Here is a 20,580-nt window from a genome sequence, read left to right on the forward strand (position 1 = left end):
ATATGCATCTACACAGGCTTTGTGACGCAGCAGCATTGGATAGAACAATACTGATCCCTGGAAAAGATACACCACAAAAGAGCCCGGCTGCCTTTCACAAATATGAGTTCCTGAACACATCCAGGAAAATCAAAGTGTGCAATGCATTAAAAACACATTTCCTTCTCGTTAGTTGCATGAGGATATAAAAATTAAATCAAATCGGCTTTGTTGCCAATTTCAAGAATGTGACTGAGGACAAGGAGCAGAAGAAAGCAGCGTCACCAATCCTACTCTGAATAATCTGTCACCATGCTAGCAGAGCGGAAAACATTTCATTTTAAATGATTGCCATTTCGGTTACATAATAAAAGTTAATAGATATAACCCCAAACACAAGACTTAATTCATTCAGACACACACGTACTTGTGTTAGTCTATGAAGGAAATACATCTTTTATGTCAAAATTATGTACTTCTTTGAAATGTGGTTCAAAGTGAAGAAGAAAACTTTAAACATTTTCCTTCACTTTTAACTCCTTCCATGCCCCAAAGCAAACACCTGAACATATGTTAAAATACTTGAATTCATAGCTGCCATCAGCAACGTCTTTATTCATTCAGAAATTTTGTTTCAATATCCCTCTGTTAGACTTTTTCCTGAATGTTGATCTTGAAAATCTGTACTGAGAGCTTAAAAGTGTTTCTCCAATGTCACATTCAACTTCCATAGATCATTTCAGAATAATACTCCTTTGATATTTAAATAGTAGCAAACACAATAATATCTCTACAATCCATGGATAATGAATATATGCTAGTGTAGATGGCTATCATGCTGAAGACATTTTTCCCAAGGCACAAAGGCCAACACATGAATTCACCTGCATTTTTAGAGTGGATGTTCATGGCGATATCATTGGAGAAACGCTATGCTCCCAGTGACAGTCGCGGAGGCCAATACAGGGTCTTGAGTAGGTTCTCAACAAATGATTGTTGTGCTTATTAATTGAAGAAGAATGATCTTATACGTGAATCAGAAAGGAAGGAAGTTAGGAGGTTACTAGGAAAACCAAATAGTTCGATAACTGTTTTTTAATACCTTAATCTATTTCATATTCACTGAGTGAACTATTGGCATAAGAATCCCTTTATGTTGCTTCAGTCATTTATTTCTTAAAGACTCCTTTCACTATCATTTACGAATCATATGATTTTAGGCTTTCCAGCATTTTTTTTAAACAAAACTTTTATTATTTAGCATTTGCTTCCACAACCATCACATCCGTATATAGTAAGTGAGAACGAAGCAAGTGATTTGTGAACATTGTCAACACTGTGTCCAAAAGAGAATCTGAGGAAAAGGGCTCTCTGAGGTTAGTAGCGGGGCTGACATTGAATCTGAGTTCCATGCCCAGCAGTGAGCCACACCCTTTCCTTACTAAGGAGTCCGGAAACGTTGCCAGCCCTACCTTTTATCTTTGAAAACACAGGACTATTTCTGTGTAAACACAATGAATTTACCTTCATTGGCTGACACAGTTATCTTTCCTGACCCTTAAAACCTCAACAGACAGCAAAGTGCACACACTTGCTATATGATAGAAGTTTGGTAGATGGGAAGTCTACATGCAAAGTTGATTTATTTTGGCAAGATAACCCAGCCGCAAGGGGTTACGTGGAAGGCAGAGAGAATGGATGTAAAGAGCAGTCAGGACACTACCGAGAAATCCTAGTCAAGAATGTTGCAATCACCTGTGAAAGTGATGTTGAAGACACGCGTACGTAGGTAGAATCAATGAGTAGGGACTAAGTGGGTACGAAGAAAAATTCGAACGCTTGTCTAAGATTCTAATTCTCAGTAACTGGGTGGTACCATTGTCAAGATCCAGCCCTGGGCAGGAAGAGCAGGGTGGGAGTTGGAAAGCGAGTTTTGGACGTATTGAATCTGAGGTACTCAGAAGGCGTTCGAAGGAGATGTTCGCCAGCTTCTTGGAAATGCGAGTCTAGAACTTTCACAAGAGATCAGGGATAGAGACATAGGCTTAGGGGTTATCACGAAGGAGGAAACAGGTGAACTCAGGGAAGATTATGGAGATTTAGACGAGAGGGGCAGAACCCAAGGGAGTAACTTTAAGGTTGGGCAAAAAAAAAAAAGGCACCTGTAAGCGGAATTCAGAAGATGTAATCAGAGAGACTGAAGGTAAATCAGAAGCTCCAGTGTGACAGAAGGCAAAGGGGAATAGACTTCATGAAGATGCGAGACGCAGCAGCGTGTAATGCCAGTAATCTAAAAGACTTGTCCACATTTGTTTCCAAATACTACTTTATGTTAATTATGTAATATCTGGCTTCTCAGCTTTAATAAAAATGGTATGAGAAAATTCAAAATTACTTTTTGTGTCATTTCTCTCAGTGTGTTTATTATTATTTAAATACATTTGTATGTTTTCATGAACTTTACTTATGAAGGAGTTAAGAACGTGGCATCCCAAAATACACCACTCCGGCATATTGAGTATTTTTAGTTAAAGGTACTTAAGAAAAAGCAGGTGAGGTTGGGCGTGGTGGCTCACACTTATAATCGCAGCACTTTGGGAGGCTGTAGTGGGTGGATCACCTGAGGTCAGGAGTTCGAGACCAGCCTGGCCAACATGGTGAAACTCTGTCTCTGCTAAAAATACAAAAATTAGCTGGGCGTGGTGGCACGTGCCTGTAATCCCAGCTACTCAGGAGGCTGAGGCAGGAGAATCGCTTGAACCCAGGAGGTGGAGTTTGCAGTAGCCGAGATTGCACCACTGCACTCCAGCCTGGGTGACAAAGTGAGACTCTGTCTCAAAAAAAAAAAAAAAAAAAAAAGGTGCAAGATGATCACTCTGACCTTCCTTCTGTTTCTTAAAAGCAGGGGATGAAATTCTCGTGTGAAAGATGTCCTCCCTTGGCCAGGAGGGAGGCATCATTCTCACGGGCAAGGACCAGAAGCTGAGGCTGAGGGAAACCTGTACCACCTGCTATACTGGCCCTTTCTTCCCAGCCATTCTCCTCCAATCACCTGCCCTGGCCCAAGCCCTCCACCCCCAACCTCATCACATTTCTGCAATTCACTGCTCTTTGTCTAACTCCTTATGTAAGTGGTCAATGCAAACTGCATCTTTGGGTCTTCACAGATTCTGAAGGTTTTCATGCCACGTAAACTTCTATTAAATAAATGTGTATGTTTTTCTCCTGCGGATCTGTCTTATGTCAATTTAATTCTCAGGCACACCACCCACGCGCCCCTACCCACTAACAAACCCTGACAGGGTAGAGGTATGATTTTGCCTCCCTTACACCTAGAAACATAGAAACCATCTTTTCGTTGAATTTAATGATTTAAAATTACAAAGACTTTTGGCTCGCACTGAGTTTTCAGATCACACGTGAAATTACTTGTAAAGAAAAATGATTCAATATTATCCATCATTTGTCAAAACTCTTAAAAAGATAGTGATGTCTACCAGCTTTCCTATTTTAGCATATTGGAATGAGTCTATGGATAAAAAAATAGAAAAATTGGAATAAAAATCCTCAAAATTAAGCACTGGTTCCTGCCAAGTGGTAATGAAAAGTCACTAGTTTTTTCCAATTACATTAAGGAAGTGTAAATATTATTAAGGAACAGCTGTGTGTATATAAGTTTTTCTGAATAAATTAAATTATAAGAAATATATAAGCCACAGAATGAAGTCTTTATATTAAAAACAGGTAGTCCCACTTTGCCTGGTATCGTGTTAACAGGAAACTGAAGCATATCCAGCCATACCATTGCTCTCCACAGTCCTGTGGCAACTGAGAGGACTGCTTGTATGTTTTACTCACTTTTCATACATTTATTACATAAATTCTCTTAAAACAGAAATCCTTTCTTCTCAACCTGTTGACCCAAAACCATGTTAAAGAGGTTAAGATAATATATTCACTGCTAGATTCAAAGCCCATTATAAATTTTCCTAAACCATAATGACAAACTATTTGATAATTTAAAGAGTAAACATCACATTTATAACAATGCCATACAAAAAGATACACAATACAAAAACCATCTTGAATGTAGGTTTACAAAAGATGTTTGTCTGCTAAGGAACTACATTCATTTTCTCTTGGAATTCACCATCTATAGAAGTTTTGAGCCCTAGGCAAAAAATATAGAAGTAAAGGCCAAACATTATACTATCTATGATAAATTTTCAGAAAATTTGGGTTGCTTTAAGTAATCTATTTATGTTTTATATAGTCTCTCAATGTTAGCAGCTGTGAAAGAGATTTACAATTTACTTCATATGTAGAATTTATCTTAAATTTAAGAAACAGCAAATAGAGAGAAAGATGTTTTAATGTAGGTCTGTATTCAGTCATTCAAAAGATAAAGAGAATAATATAACAAAGGTCCATGTACCCATCATTTATCTTAAAATAGAAGATATTAATTCAATTAAAGCCTGCTGCGCATGTCTTTAACTGACAGTGCCTTCCTACCTCTAGAGGTAACCAGCATCTGAATGTAATATTTATCAGTCCATGTATTCCTTTACATTATGATGATGTAGGTTTTTAATGAATATTCTTTTTAAGGTTAAAGTAATTCCTTCCTTTGTCTGGTTGTGAGTTTTTATCTTGAAAGCCTGTGTTGGGTGTTATCAATTTTTTTCCTGCACTGATTGAGACTGATCTATAGTCAGAATGTGAAGTTTTAAACCACAAAACTCATATGATTCATATAATGGTGAAAGAAGTCTTCAATAAATAAACTATTGAAGCAATATAAAAATATCCTTATGAAAATATTTTATTCAATGAAAATGAAATTGCTTTAGGCATTAAAAATAGTTATCTATGGTCACCTAAAACACTATTTGGTTTTACTAGTGAATTCCTCATTTCCTTCCTTTCTGATTTATATGTTAGATAATCCTTAAATTAATAAGCATAGCTGAGGATGAAATATACCAAATGGTCCTCTGCCAAATGTTTTTACACCTATGCTTTTATTAAGTGTTTCAAAATATTGATTAGAAAAATAATACATGTGAACATATAAAATTATGATGTGGACACAAAATGATTTTTAACATTAAATATTTTTTATCTTAATATCTGAAATACATAAAATATTGTAAGGATAAAAATCTCACTGCAATCAAGCTTTCTCACCTTTGCATACAAATTATCACTTTTATTTCAGACACGTTTTTACAAGCTATGGTTATTAAGAGATGGATTTCACCATGTGAGACAAAAAAAACGTGTGTGCCAATTCTAAATTAATGTCCAAACATGAAATACATCCCTTAATTCTTAAAGATGCTCAAACACAAAATAAAATAGATTTCGTATGTAGACAAGTAGGCATCATCACTTTTTTTACTACAAAAAATCGTAGTATTTTATTAATTTTTCCACAAAAATGTCTACCTCTGAATTTACCTTTTCACTCGGTTTTTCATTTTTACTTGTTTCTATTAGTTTCCCATCATAAGCCAGTCTTCTATTATATCAATACAGACTTATAAACTTGTTTACACTTAATTTTTGTCTTACTCTGCCTTGAATAAAAATAGTCATAGTAGATAAAAAATAAAATTTTAATGATTTAATTTGATGTCAGAAATGCAATTTTTTAAGAAAACATTGAATTTCTGCTGCTAAGAGGCATTACTCTGTAAGCTTTTTCCAAAAGTGAGTGTTTTACTCCCCTTTATAAACAGGGGCAAAAACCACCTTCTACTTCAGAATGAGGCGTGGATCCCTTAGTCTGACATCTGACATCCTCCTTGAATTTGCACCGAACCTCCATCTTTATCTCCAACAATTCCTGGCTGAGTCCCTTCACTATGGACCTACTCATAGATGTGCACATGAGGTGGACCATCTGCTGTGCCAGGCCATACCTTCCAACGCTTGGCTCTGCTGGGACCATAAGGATGGGCTTTCTCCTCTCACTGTACATTTAGATGGCCACACTGGGTTTTGGATAGTTTCCCATTCTTAATTACGGTCTTGAACCGTTTTTGTTTTAAAAGTGAATACTCTTATGGTAAAAAAGATAAATGTGAAATAGAAATTATATTTCACATTTATATTTGAAAACCATATTTAATTGCATATTCATTAAATTCACATAAAATGTACCCATAGGTAACTTTTCAACATTCTTGAGTGTTTTGAAAATTAACCATTTGTTCTAAAACTTGAGTGTTACATAGTTTTGAAATATTTCAAAGTTCAGTTCAAATACACACAAAACTTCTGGTTACCACTTGGAGCTAAATTCAATATCAACCAAATTTTTTAGGTTTGCAAAACTGAACTAAAGAAGTACCTCTGAGTTGAGGGCATGTCAAGATCTAGCATTAAACCCCATTCAGAGCTGTACTTGGACCAGAATATTCCAGGGGTCACAGTAACCAACATTCAATGCCTTAAAAATACATGCTGTATGTGTGTTTTTCTATTAAGCTAAATTCAATCTCTTTGTTTTCAGGCATAAATTTATTTGAGAACAAGAGATGAATGTTTCTATTCTATCCTTTCTAATATCAAGTTGGTCTTTACAATATTTTTTTAAAACTGTGTTAATTTCCTAACCCGATTCTTTTTGGTATGTCGACAGGTTATTTCAACCAGCCTCGTCCTAACATTTGGCTCTTTATACTAATGGCACATTCACGTCTTTCTCTGTCATCTCCACCTCTCATGCTTGTTTTTCTCTCAGTGAAGTACAGAAAGTCAAAACTTAGGATCTGAAATGTCTCCTTCATTGCCTGGACCAATGGTTCTCTTGTGTTTTACTGAAAATGAAAGAGCTATGCATTTGATGAAACAATAAAAATACAACCTTTCATCTCTGATAATACTGAGCATTAAATAAAATTATAGGTGCAGTTATTTCGCAGGTAGAGTTTTACTTTCTAGGACAAAGTCTAGATACAGAGGGCAGTACTGACCTGCCTCGAGGCCTTGGTCTCTGCACCGGTTGGTCTCATCTTATTTCAGCTGCTCTCATCTTTGTCCTCTTCTTCTCAGTTACATCCATGATACAGGGACTGTCCAGTGTTTCATTTCTCTAATCCCTTGAACATTGTTCAGCAGTGTTACTAACATATGAGCCTGATTGTGAGACTTTTGTTCTCAATAAATAAATACAAACTTAATGCACCTTCCCAAGGGCTTTGCATGGGACCTAAATATTCTTTGAGTCCTGAGTTTTCTCTTCTCTAGGTCTTTGCCCTCCACCATTTTCTGCGATTTGAATACCCTCTTATCCAAACGAAAACCCCAATTCCAGTACAGCTTTTCCTTTGTGATAATACCATTGATTTTCTAGTACAACATACGCCCAGCTCCCAGTTCCAGCTCTGAGCCCCTAGAGTTCTGGAGGACTTCACATTGCCTATCTTCTTTTGCAGAGTGTTACATCCAGGTGCATGTGTCCAGCTCTCCTACCAGACTGCTCAGCTGCATGTGGCATCGCTCCTTGCACACAGTACGTAGAAGGCTTGGTAACAGAATCCCATGTTCATCGAATGGCCTAGACTGATCATATTTTAAATAATGCACAATGTTCTCACATCTATTTAAGGAAGAAACAACTGATTTCTATCTTTTAAGATTGCATTTTAAGACCACATCAAAGGCTTTGAATCTCTCACCAAAACTAACAATAAAAAACAAATTTGGCCAAGTGCAGTGGCTCACACCTGTAATCCCAACATTTTGGAAGGCTGAAGTGGGTGGATCACTTGAGGTCTGGAGTACTAGACCAGCCTGGGCAACAAGGTAAAACCCCGTCTCTCCTAAAAGCACAAACATTAGCTTATGTGCTGATACGTGACTGTAATCCCAGCTACTCAGGAGGCTGAGGCACGAGAATCGTTTGAACCTGGGAGGCGGAGGTCACAGTGAGCCAAGATTGCACCACAGCACTCAAGCTTGGGTGACAGAGTGAGACCCTGTCTCAAAAAAAAGGAAAAAAAAAAAGCAAATTTGATCATATATAATTGAATTTGTTTCAAAGTAAGGGAAAGGGGAGTATGCAAGGGCGACATGTGGCCTGTTCGTCTGAAAAAGCAAGAAAGGTTATCTTTATATACCAGATCAAGGTATTGCCAGCTACAGAGTGAAATTCCATACACAAAAAGAAAATTTTCTTCAAGCAAAAAAAAATAAGTGGCCAATAAGGTCACATTCAAAAATTAAACTGGTCTTGATTACTGATACCATTTTTCAATAAAAGTAACCAGAGCTCCTTGAAGAAATAATTGATTTTAGTACTGGGACATGAAATATACAAAATGATGCGGGCGCATCTCGCAGTGCCAGGGGAAAAAAAGTCAACCCTTAAAATGATGGCTATAAGTCAAAGGCACATGGGAGGTGGGAGATGCATTTTGGATTTCAGATTTTTTCAGATTTTGGAATATTTGCATATCTATCATGAGTTATCTTGGGGTTGGGACACAGATCTAAATGTGAAATTCGCTTACGTTATATGTACTGTATCCAAATAGCTTGAAGGTAATTTTATACAATATTTTTAATAATTTTGTGCATAAAACGAAGTTTGTGTACATTGAACCATCAGAAAGCAAAGACAGCAATATCTCAGCCACTCACCTAGAAAATCTGGTGTTGTTTGGCATCACCATCATTCCTGACTGAATTTATTTGCTACCAATAAGCAATCATTTTCCTGCTCTTACTCACATGTAAGTACTTAACAGTAGAAAATACTACAATTTTTTTTTTTTTTTTTGAGAGAGAGGCTTGCTTTTGTCGCCCAGGCTGGAGTGCAATGGCACGATCTCGGCTCACTGCAACCTCCGCCTTCTGGGTTCAAGCGACTCTTCTGCCTCAGCCTCCTGAGTAACTAAGATTACAGGCGTGCACCACCACGCCTGGCTAATTCTGTATTTTTAGTAGAGATGGGGTTTCTCCATACTGGTCAGGCTGGTCTCCCGACCTCAGGTGATCCACCCGCCTCGACCTCCCAAAGTGATGACATGACAGGCATGAGCCCCTGTGCCCAGCCTAATATTACTATTTTTTAAACAGTAAAAATACATACTATTAATACAGTGAAAAATAATGTGTTTAGGTAACTGAGCGGCACAGGAACAAGACTATTTTCCTTTACCAGCTGTTAGACAACAGCAGCAACGAACAACGCAGGCTTTCAGTCGCCACCTATGATGCTGTGTTTTGAGTAAAAGGCCACTGTACACTGTATTTTTTTTTTTTTTTTTTTAGGTGGTAAGAAACATCAGAAGCAGTTGATAGACCAGGAAGCGGGTCCTCTAAGAAATGAGGAGGCATTCAGCCGGATGGCTTTTAAAATATTTTCTCCAGCGTCATCTGCCTCATTAACGGCGATTTTTGTCTTAGAAGTCTCCCTTTGAGTTTCTACACAGACATGACTGCTTACTCTGTTATGAATGCCCTCTGCTCTAGTCCTTTGGTTAGCCCATCACATTGTCACTGTGGCATCTGTATGCACATTTTCTGCAGTGTTAACGTCATCTTCATTGTCCAATTGTGGCATCATGTTGGTGCTCAAAATGTTTCAGGTTTTGGAACATTTTGAATTTCAGACTTTTAGAGTAGGGATGCTCAGGCTCTACTACTTCTTATTTCAGAGAAAAATATAATATCCAAATAACTAATAAAAACTTGGTTGGAGAATGAAGACTTCTAAAAATAACTGTTTAATCTGCTTCTGATAAATAATCCTCTTTGCTGTACGGCAAAGGGGAGACCACTGCTGTTACTGTTTGTGTCATCACGTCCTGATCAGACAAACACTGACTTTTTTAAAAAAGAAAACAAGTACATCGTATATGTAAATGTAGACTGTAATAATATATCCTTGAGAAATAAATAAATATTACATGGACTCCATTTTTTCTGACAGTCAATTATGCACAAAAAGATTTTTAAAGCACTGATTTTTGCATTCTTAAATGACAAATGAAGTCTTCTTCAAATAACATTTTTAATGATTTAGAGAAACATTTGCACCTACACTAGCATGGTGTTGATTCTCAATTTTTAATTTTTTTTAAAAATCTCCTTTCCCTGGCATTTTTATCCTTTCCCTTGATTTTTTTTTTTTTTTTTTTTTTTTTTTTTTTTAGACAGAGTTTCACTTTTGTTGCCAGGCTGGAGTGCAATGGTGGGATCTCAGCTCACTGCACCCTCCGCCTCCCAGGTTCAAGCGATTCTCCCACTTCAGCCTCCCATGTAGCTGGGATTATAGGTGTGCACCATCACACCTGGCTAATTTTTTTTTTTTAGTAGAGATGGTGTTTCACCATGTTGGTCAGACTGGTCTCGAACTCCTGACCTCAAGTGATCCACCTGCCTCAGCCTCCCAATGTGCTGGGGTTACAGGCATGAGCCACCGCGCCCAGCCTATCCTTTCCCTTTTTCTGTTTTGTTATGGATGATGAATGTCTTAAAACTACTGAACTCCTTATACTTTTATATGTTTACTGAGAACTTCCTTGTGGGATGGTTCTGAATGATTTCTCTAGAACCTCCATTTGAACATCTTCCTTTCCTCTGCTCATGGTACCAGTCTGGGGCTATCAAAATCATATATGCTGATAAATGCTACACTATGACTAGTGGAGTCAGTGCTAAAAAGCAGCTTCTACATATGGCACTTCCAAGTTGTGTTATTGCTGGCTTTTCCAATGCTTTCCCTACTAGGGCATCTACTGCATGTCACTGCTAAAATGCAAACCATATCTTTAATGAAAGTCTATTTTATTGAATACGTAAGTGACTATGAAATTTTAAATGAAAATTGATGGCAATTTAATTTCATAATAAACCTATATCTATGTATCTCACCAAAGAGAGTCTAAATCTTTAGTGAGGCCACAAATTCATTTTTATGAAAATTCTTCACACGAGTTTAGAAAGCTTCCAACTAAGAAAAGGACAAGTCAAATCTTAGTGTCCTGGGTGGCCGAGCATTTCACAGCTGCCAGAGAACCATGAGGGCCTTCCTGAGACTGACTCACGGGAGTTATCTGTAATGATCTGTGTCTCCTAATGGGTCATATTTTTATTGGAGATTATTTACTATGCCTGGAATCCTAATGCTTGGTGTCTCTAATGAGAAAAATAATACAAAAAAAAAAAGGTCAATATTCAGCCAACACAAATTTCTATGATCTACAAAAGAATGTTTCCAGATCCTGGGCTTGATCATTTTTGTTTTCGATGTCATAGATTTGCTGAACAAAGCTTCCAAATCCCCCTTTTCCTCTCTGCTTGCTACTACCCCGACCCAGAAAACACACACACACCCCTTCCCAACCAGGTCCCATGTGACTGTTAACACCCACATCAGCTCTAGGCCGCCATGCTTTCCTGAGGGACGTTGCCTCCACTGAGGGCTCCTTTATTCTCAGTATACCTTACATTCCCAGCCACAGTACTGAACTTCTCAATGCTTGCAATGTTCCCTTGGAGTATATCAGTTGAGCAGGAGGAAAAAAAATATCTGGAAGTTTATTATTTTTCCACCAATATATTTGACACCACCTTTGGAAAGGGAACAAAAGGCATACTGTCAAGCGGATAGACCTGGACAAAATGTTACTGTTTGTTCCTCACGAGCACAGAGGTATATTTAAGCAAAGAAAGGCATTCCATGGCTCTCCTGGGACTTCCTTCCTAACGCTGAATTATACCAACATGTTCACACCACTGGGGCTCAGGCTGCTGGAATTTAAAACGCAGACCTCTATCTGCCAGTGCTTCAATCCCACGGCTACAAACATTCATATTAGGATTGAACCTGGCTTTCAAACATCATGAGATAAATGGGAGTTTATTGGGGGAAAAGGTGTGCCCCCATGAAACTACAGTAGGAGATGTGGAAATAGGACTGTCCCTGTTCAGCAGACTCTACACTAATACAATAAAGCCTAAAGTCACCAGAAGTCACCTGGCCTTGGGTTATGTTTCCAATTCAGGCTCACTGACATTCATGAAACCTTTGGCAACACAGGCCAAGTTTCGTGCAAGGCTGGGTAGAATACTTCTTTCATGTGGAAGCCGGGTGAAACTCGGTGGCTTTGGCTACGTTTCACCTGAAGTTTCACATTCAAACAGTCCAGAGTTTCAACGTAAAATTAAGGGGTAAAGAGAAACAGAAAGAAAAAACAAAACAAAACAGGGGAAAAATGGCTTGCCTGGGAATGGAATGATCACCTACCATTCTCCAAAAAGATCTCATCCTGGTGCCCTTTAATTTTACTGCTGGAGTATCACCTCTAGCAATATATTTGCCCCCAGCGACCAAGGCTTCCCAGTACTAAGGGGGAGTGAGTATTCTAGCTAGACCACCCCCCCGCCCCCTACAAAGTCCAGGCTCAAAATAACGGGAGGATTTAAAATGTCAACCATATACATAAATGCAATGATTAACATGCTTCTTATAATGTAGATTTGAAGGGGAAAAGTGGCAATGAAATGCTCAGGTTTGCAAAATTAAAAGATTAGACTGAACATCTCTAGGTTTTTCTACTATGAATCCAAATTTTGAGATTCTATTGCATCTGCTCCTAATCCAGGGGGATCTCTGCCGTAGCTTTCCCCACAGTTCCGCCACCCTGGAGACTTGTCCTGTGGCCACTTGCGTCTGTCCTTCTTAGCAAGGTGCAGAGGACAGGGGGCAGACTGCGTCAGCGCTGAGGAGCTAGCGTCCTTGATTGGGACTTAAACAGCCTCCTGACAGGATTAGGCTCATTCTATTCCTAACCTTCAGCAGAATACACAACACACAGGGACCATTTGCCAGGGAATGTCAAACTCTGCATTTGGCTGAGGACTGTGAAAATACCTTGTGCTTGCGGTGGGAAAGAAAAGGGGAACAAATGTCACACATGCTTGTGCCTTCTTTACAATGAAGAGAATATTCCAAAGTTGACTGAATGGCTAGTAAGTGCAACATTTTGCCCATTTTAGGAAATACATTTTTAAGAAATCCCTTATCCCTTACACAGCAGAAGTTTCACTCGTAAAACAGACTCTGGCTACTGAGGGTTTGTGTTTGTTTTTGGTTTTTTTTCCAGTTTTCTTTTGATTTTGGTTTTCTTTTTCTTTGTTTGTTATTTCTTCCTCTGTTTTTGTTACTCAGAAGATCATTATGTGGTTAGAATGCATGCTTTCCTTTGACATGTGGTCTGCGATACCAATAAACTTTTCTGAAAAAAAAGTATCTCTGACCTCTGAAGATTTCAGCATCCATGTTTTAAAAAAGCACCCGTTGGGCCCGAAGGCACACGGAGATTCTGAGGCAGCAGGGTAGCCAGCGTGGGGTTCTGTGCACTGTCATTTGCTGCTGGCTCTTACACATCTGCCAGACAGGGGCCATGAACTGTCATGAAGTCTGTGTTGGGGAACTTTACCAGAGAATACCTTTCTTTCAAAGGGGGGTCCCTCTAGAAGTAAAACCGAAGACAGATCGGTGAGGAAAACTAAAGCTCCAATAAATTATTGAAAGGAAATGCTATCAAAGCATTAAACCAAAAGGAAAAAAAAGGAGACATTTTACTGAACAGAGTAAATAGCCACAATCAAAGTAAATGCTGTGTTTGAAGTTAAAGTCCATAGATCAAAGTACTTTGCAAAATGTCAAGTGCAAGCATAACGAGGGGGAGAGGGAGCCACCGAAACTGACCCAAAGTATCACATTGTCACGTTAGAGAAACCTGCCAGCAAGTGTACTTAGCAAAAAATATTCAGCTTAGTAAGGAATCCTCAAAACCGTCCCCTAAAGTGTGCTAGGAACATACGAAACAACAATAACAAGAACAAAACCCTCAAAACCCTCAAATCAACCACTCTGATTCCACACGAGCAATGAACGAAACAGTGATAAAAGAAGAACATTATACAATACAGCTCACTCATTGCCCTTAAAGAATAATTCCTTATATATATTCTCTTTACTCAGGTGGATGGCATTTTTTCCTCTCTCTCTTTTTTTTTAATGCCCCTGGAAAGTTAAAAATAAAGCAGTCTAAACAACAAAAGTATGATGTCTGAAAGATCCTCTCATTGCTCTGGCAATCAGGCTTAATTAGACCTCTGATCCGTGGTTCAGTCAGAGTCAAGTCTGTACTGCAGGTCACTATAACGAGAGCTTTAAGCAAAGCTGAAAATGTGCAGCCACAAACACGCCCAGATGCTCCTGCTGTATTCTGGAACACAACGTTCACCTGGGAACTGTTCACAACTCCCCTGATTATTTCCACTGTAAGTAAGTTATTTTAAAGACATTAGTCACGAACATATCAGAAAACAATTAAATAATTCCGGAATGAAAAGTCTTACCTACAGCCAGCTGAGTTCAACAGTTGCTCTATGCAGAGGAAGTAGGAGTCAGTGGCCTTTTACATGTAGAGATTGTTTATTTAGCCCTTTTTAAAAGGTCTTGAACTCCAGAGGTTTAAGATTAAGTCCAATCCAAGTGTCTGAAGGAAAAAAAGGCAAGAGAGAGGCAAATAAGAGAGGGAAAGAATCCCAGCTGCTGGGTGGTGCTACTGTTCGGAGAGCATTTGAGCTATTTTCAGCATTAACAGCAGCCGGGGTTGTCTGCAAAGGGATGAAAATGCCTTGCCCAGATCGCCACCCCCCACTCCAGGGGGGAAAAAACACCAACCAGGAAACCCACAACAACTTGGTTCATTGTGCAAATATTCATTTAAATGTTAAGGAAAACTGCCAGCACCATTGAAAACAAAACAAACCCAAAGTTGACTGGAATCTTAAAGAAACACAGTGCTCCTCAAGTTTTCAATATGAATTACCTGATTCATTGAAAATGAGATGTCCTGTTTATGCTTTATTGAGAAGGAAGGCTTTTCTTCTGCTATTTCCTAAGGGGTCTTAAGAAATACTTGAGTGCTCTCTGGTCAGCAGTATCTGTTGCCAGTCTATTCTTCTTAAGAATGAAGACAAATCATTTCTTAAAAGAGCCCGCACCTAAATTTCCAGTTTCATCAACTATGCTATTTTTGAAAGCTACTGGGTTAAGCGTTGACACCTCTTATCTATTGGCAGAGACTGGGGACCATTCAGTGACATGAGGCAGACAAACAGTGACCCCTGCCTCCGCCTCCACAGGCCAATGAAGAAATCATTCTGGTTGGGTCACTGACAATGACTGACAAACTTTGAGCCTTCATTTTGTTTCTAGAATTAAAAATTAAGAAGTTGTATTCATTCGTTCATTCATTCAGCAAATGTTTATTTGGTGAGCACTTCAGAGCTTACTGTAAGCCAAGCACTCTGGGAACACAGTGGCGGGTAGAATGAAGTGTCCTCGCCTTCAGGGGTTTAGAGCGCACAGATGCAGCGAGAATAAATAAAAACAGAATGTTTAAGTATTTTCCAGACTGTTTCACATGATGAGACTATTCACATCATGGCAGCTGAAGACTGAGATCTCTTTCTACTATGGATGAAGGAAGATACTAGGCATCGTCAGATCAACTTCAGGCCTGCACTGAGTCATTGTGCCTTTACAACACCACCGGGGAGGAAAATTAGTTGCTTTCTACCAAGGAAGCAGTTAAGTATTTTTATGAACGCTTTCATTCCACATAGACGAAATCCCTGTGTTTTTTCAACCCCCTACTCCGCGTAACAAAAAGAATGCTTCGGTAGTCAGAAAGTACTACTGAGAGAGGCTTTCCATTGGGGGATGAAAAGAGAGTCTTCAACCTGAATCCACTATAAAAAACTGCCGGTGGCTCATGGCCTGTAATCCCAGCACTTTGGGAGGCCGAGGCGGGTGGATCACGAGGTCAGGAGATCGAGACCATCCTGGTTAACATGGTGAAACCCCATCTCTAATAGAAATGCAAAAAATTAGCTGGGCGTTGTGGCACACTCCTGTAGTTCCAGCTACTCGGGAGGCTGAGGCAGGAGAATCGCTTGAAGCTGGGAGGTGGAGGTTGCAGTGAGCCGAGATCGCACCACTGCACTCCAGCCTGGGCTGGAGACCCCATCTCAAAAAAAAAAAAAAGCCCTGATACATTTTATAATTAATGTGAGGGTTGGTTGCTAGATGCTCATATCAAATTCAATTCTTTCTTTGCAATTAAAGACACTGAAACAGATTATGGAAAATACTGAGGATTATGCCATGTAAAAACAAAAAAGGGTTACATGACTACTCTTTCAAGTACTATTTAAAACCAGTGAAATCCTTTGGCTCAATAGACTTTATATTAAAATTATATTTCAAATTTTAAAATTCTAAATTAACTTTGAAATCTCTAATTTGAATTTTATAATAAGATCAACTTTGTTTTAAAAATGTATACCAGGCTTTAAAAAAAATCACCCTAGAATAATGCGTTTTTCTGTTCATTTATTTTTAAATGGTCACATTTTACTATGTCTTAAATACCTGCCAATCTAACATGGGATATTTGGCCTCAATGTGGAATGGTAATTCTACTGGTAATAATTGGAAGCCTAGCCTCAGATAGACACATTATTTTTAATTGCTTTTTTCTTTTTCCTCCTTATAATAGTTTATACCACAAAGGAAAATGCATTTAAATATTGGCCTTCCTTGAGAAGCTGTGGCGTTAAGGAAACAAAGATGAGCATAACCCGCCCTCATAGAAAATGGGGATAATAATGAGCTGTCATAGGGCTCACAGGATAATGCACATAAAATGCTTAACTGGGTAATGTCTGACACACAGCAAGCATCCGATGGAAGTCAGTACCATCATCTCTGCGGTGAGGGTAAAGCTTTGCTAGCCAATATGGTGGCTACATGTGGCTACTGAGCTCCTAAAACGTGGCTAGTCTCAACTGAGATGTCATATAAGTATAAAATGCATGCTAGATTTTGAGGTCTTTATACAAAGAAAAGGTGAATGATGAGAAATTACTCAATGGGTATGACGTTCATTATTCAGGTGATGGATACATTCATTAAATCTATGACTTTACCACTATGCGGTACATTCATGTAACAGAATTCTCCTTGTACCCCACAAACTCGTACAAATAAAAAGATTAAATTAAATGTTTTCTCTTCCTAAAACATGTAAACCATCATATCATTTTTATACTGACTGCATGTTGAAAAAAGAATGTAAATTATGACACTAATTTGTATATTACATGTTGAAAGGACAGTATTTTGGACACAGTGTGTTAAAGAGGATATTTTGCTGAAATTAATTTCACGCGTTTCTTTTTTACTTTTTCAAATCTGACTGCTAGCTCATTTAAAATTACCTATGTGACTTGCGTTCTGTTTCTACGGGGCAGTGCCATGTAGGCCAATGGTTCTGGAAAGGTAGTGAGCATCACTGACCCGGAAGCTTCGTAAAAACAGATTGCTGGGTCCACCCCCGAGTGTCTGATTCAGTCCGTCTGGCAGGGGGTTGAAATTTTGCATCCCTAACGAGTTCCCAGGTGATTCTTGACCTCACTTTGAGAACCGCTGGTCTTGGGCCTTGCTTCTTATAAAAGCAGTCCGTGGACCAACATTAACGTCATCACTTAGGATCTTGTTAGAAACACAAAACCTCAGGCCCCACCCAGACCTACTGAGCCAGCATGCGCATTTTCACGACATCCCCGGGCTGTGTGGAACATGTTGAAACTTGAGAGAAACTGATGTAAAGTAGTGTCTGTCATCCCTGGGTGAATATAAGGTAAACTTTTACAAACACCAGTAGCCTGGCCCCGCCCCCAGAAAGTCAGGTTTAATGACTCTGGATGTGACTCAAGCATCTGCATACGTGAACAGCTGATTCCAGGTTAAAGCCAGCACTGGGAGTCCCATCACACTGGCTGTGGAAAGGCCAGGATTGAGAAACCAGACACTCCTGCTAGTGCGGGGGCAGATGCTTGGGGACTGCCAGGTGCTGGAAAGACAGGTCCTGTGCTAGGGTGAAGAGAGTCAAACCCGCACAGCCAGGGCAATGAGTGGGTGCTGCGGCCAGCGGAGGGGAGCCACGCAGGGGGCCTCCATGCCCCTGTAGATGTGACAGAAGTCCCAGCTGCTCCAGGTGTGGCCTTTCAAGGAAGGCTGGGTAAAGCAGAGCACAGCCTCGGTCTTGGAGAAGCTAGAACCCTAGGGTAAGTTATCTGGGCAGAGATGCAGGCTCCGAGGAAAGAGATAAGGACCTTGCTAAAAGAACCCCTGCATACGTCAAAGTGGGCCCAGGAGCCCTGCGAACTGAGTTTCTTAAACGCAACATATCCACAGGTTTGGTTTCAGAGGCTGGAACAGGAATAATCTTTTGACAGAGATGAGGAGGGAAACAAAAGGATGAAAGTGTTGAAAGTCAGATTCATTGAATATATTTTTTCTCTCCCTCCCTAACAAAAACCGAGAGGGTTTGTACATCATTAAGGCGTAGTAGACACAGATCAAACCATATTAGAGGGTATTTCCATCCCAAAAGAGGATCTTGTTAACCCAAATAACTCTACAATTGTTAGAACTGGTGAGAAAGACCCATATTTTGGAGTAGAGAGGCCTTCTGTTACTCACTACACCTCTGTTCTGGCCTTAAATAAATGAGCACGCCAACCTGAAGAGTGTGTCTGAATAACCTCATTCGTTTGCCAAATGACTTCTCACATTTTCAGGCGGCACCTGAGCTTTGTGTGTTTCACAGAGCTTGGTAAAAATAAAATCCTCACTATAAGAGAGAATCTGGGCTCACACTGGTAACATTTAGAACTTCCAATTCTGTATGCAGAAACCATCTGCAGCTTTGCTTCTCACTTTCTTGGTTTGTCCTTTCAGAAAACTTTCAAAAGTGCATAATACTTCCGAGTGGAGAGTCTGCAGTCAGGGTGCCCGGGTTTGAATCCTCATCCTGACACTTAGGCGTGGCTGTAGCCGTAGGTCACTTTCTTAGCCTCCCCATACCTCAGTTTCCCTCCTCTGTAATGAGACCTTTCTGTATTCGGTTGTTGTAGGGTGAAAATTGTTATTTGAAACGGCCATGGAAAAGTCTGCTGCTTTGTAAATTTTATATGAATGTTGGTTAAATAATCAAAATATATTTGAAAAACTGTGCAGATTTCCATATGTGGCTAAATTTAGTAATTTTTTAAAGATACGGTGGTGATTTCCAACGACTTTCATGGGCATGATTTTTTGAACACATGTATTTAGAAGGTTTCTTTGAGTGTTGTTTTAAATTTTTTTCCCAAGAGAGCACAGAATTCTCAATTGATTCCTCATCGCTTCCTATGATTTGAGAGGATCCCAGGAGGAAGGAAGTAAATGTAGTTTTCCCATGAGTATTGTTTTCTAGAGAACATTCTTTACCCCTGCAGTCCTTTGAAAAGTGAGTTGTGCTATAGATGTTTAGAGGCCTTCCTGCCCCTGTCATTCTAGTAGCATTGTCTAATATCCCAGGAGAACAATGTGTCATTCTCTTAGTCAAATATTTCAGTGCTTAGCGAGAGGCAGCAAGACCATCTCAAACACTGGCGTGAGTTTCAAAGACATACTGAAAGAGCAGTCAGATTCTCCTACAGAAATCAGCTAATGCTGACTCAAAGAAGAAATGGACACTGAAGTCAAGCACGTTGTAAGCAAAATGAAGGCTAGACTAAGTGAAGTAACATCTTTTTTTTTCCTTTGGGATGGAGTTTCGCTCTTGTTGCCCAGGCTGGAGTGCAATGGCACAATCTCAGCTCACTGCAACCTCCACCTCCCGGGTTCAAGCGATTCTCCTGCCTCAGCCTCCCGAGTAGCTGGGATTACACGCATGCACCACCACAACTGGCTAATTTTGTATTTTCAGTAGAGATGGGATTTCTCCATGTTGGTCAGGCTGGTCACAAACTCCCGACCTCAGGTGATCCACGTGCCTCGGCCTCCCAAAGTGCTGGGATTACAGGTGTGAGCCACCGCACCTGGCCTGGAGTAACATCTTTTATGCTTGTCTGCTTCAACCACACTCAACAAAGGGAAGCATATGCAATAAAAATAAGGATACCTGGTAGCTTCATGCACGTAGCAAGCATCTGTCAGGTCATCTACAGGAGCCTCACCTATGGTATGCCACTTGCTGAACAATGCATGTATGCATTGGGCTGGGAAACTAAAGCCCATACATTGAGTGACTTTAGACCAGTCATGCAAGCTCCCTACACTCGTGTCCTGAAAGGTAGGCAGAGGAATTGGATTGTACCCGCCTTACTGACTCTTAAACCTATGCTTTTGCTTGGGCTTATCTGGATTACATTCGGCAGTCGCCGTGATTTACACCTGTGGGTGGCACTGTTTGAAAGGAGTCAAATCATGTGTCCAGTGACTTCTACTGCCTGGTTATTGATGTTAAGCAAATATGTTTTAGGAGGCGATTTGTCATCACATGTGCCATTTTACCATCTGGGACTGGGGTTTATCAAGTGAGGAGAAAATCTTAACAAAAGGTTAAAGGACCAGTATCATTGAAAGAGATTATATAGAAATAACTTCTTAAAACCTTTGTTAAGCTCAATTTTCTAGTTGAAACTTTGTTTTATTTATTTTTATTTTTATTT

The 20,580-nt window shown here is 39.6% G+C and overlaps 1 protein-coding gene across 8 annotated transcripts in view; it reads right to left on the reverse strand.

Moving 5' to 3' along the window:
* SORBS2 (sorbin and SH3 domain containing 2) overlaps nucleotides 1–20,580 on the reverse strand; it is a 403,159-nt gene that overhangs the window by 178,688 nt on the left and 203,891 nt on the right. For 6 of the 8 annotated variants that reach the window (XM_012000190.1, XM_012000189.1, XM_012000188.1 and 3 more), the window contains one exon: nucleotides 14,368–14,507. The exons of 1 other annotated variant lie outside the window; for it this stretch is intronic. The gene's annotated coding sequence lies outside the window, so the exon portion shown is untranslated. Of the gene's footprint in view, nucleotides 1–14,367; nucleotides 14,508–14,843; nucleotides 15,060–20,580 lie in introns of those variants that run through there. One more of the 8 variants, XM_012000193.1, reaches the window with a different exon arrangement.

The sequence above is a fragment of the Mandrillus leucophaeus genome, unplaced genomic scaffold (assembly GCF_000951045.1).
Source record: "Mandrillus leucophaeus isolate KB7577 unplaced genomic scaffold, Mleu.le_1.0 Scaffold62, whole genome shotgun sequence".
Lineage (NCBI taxonomy): Eukaryota > Metazoa > Chordata > Mammalia > Primates > Cercopithecidae > Mandrillus > Mandrillus leucophaeus.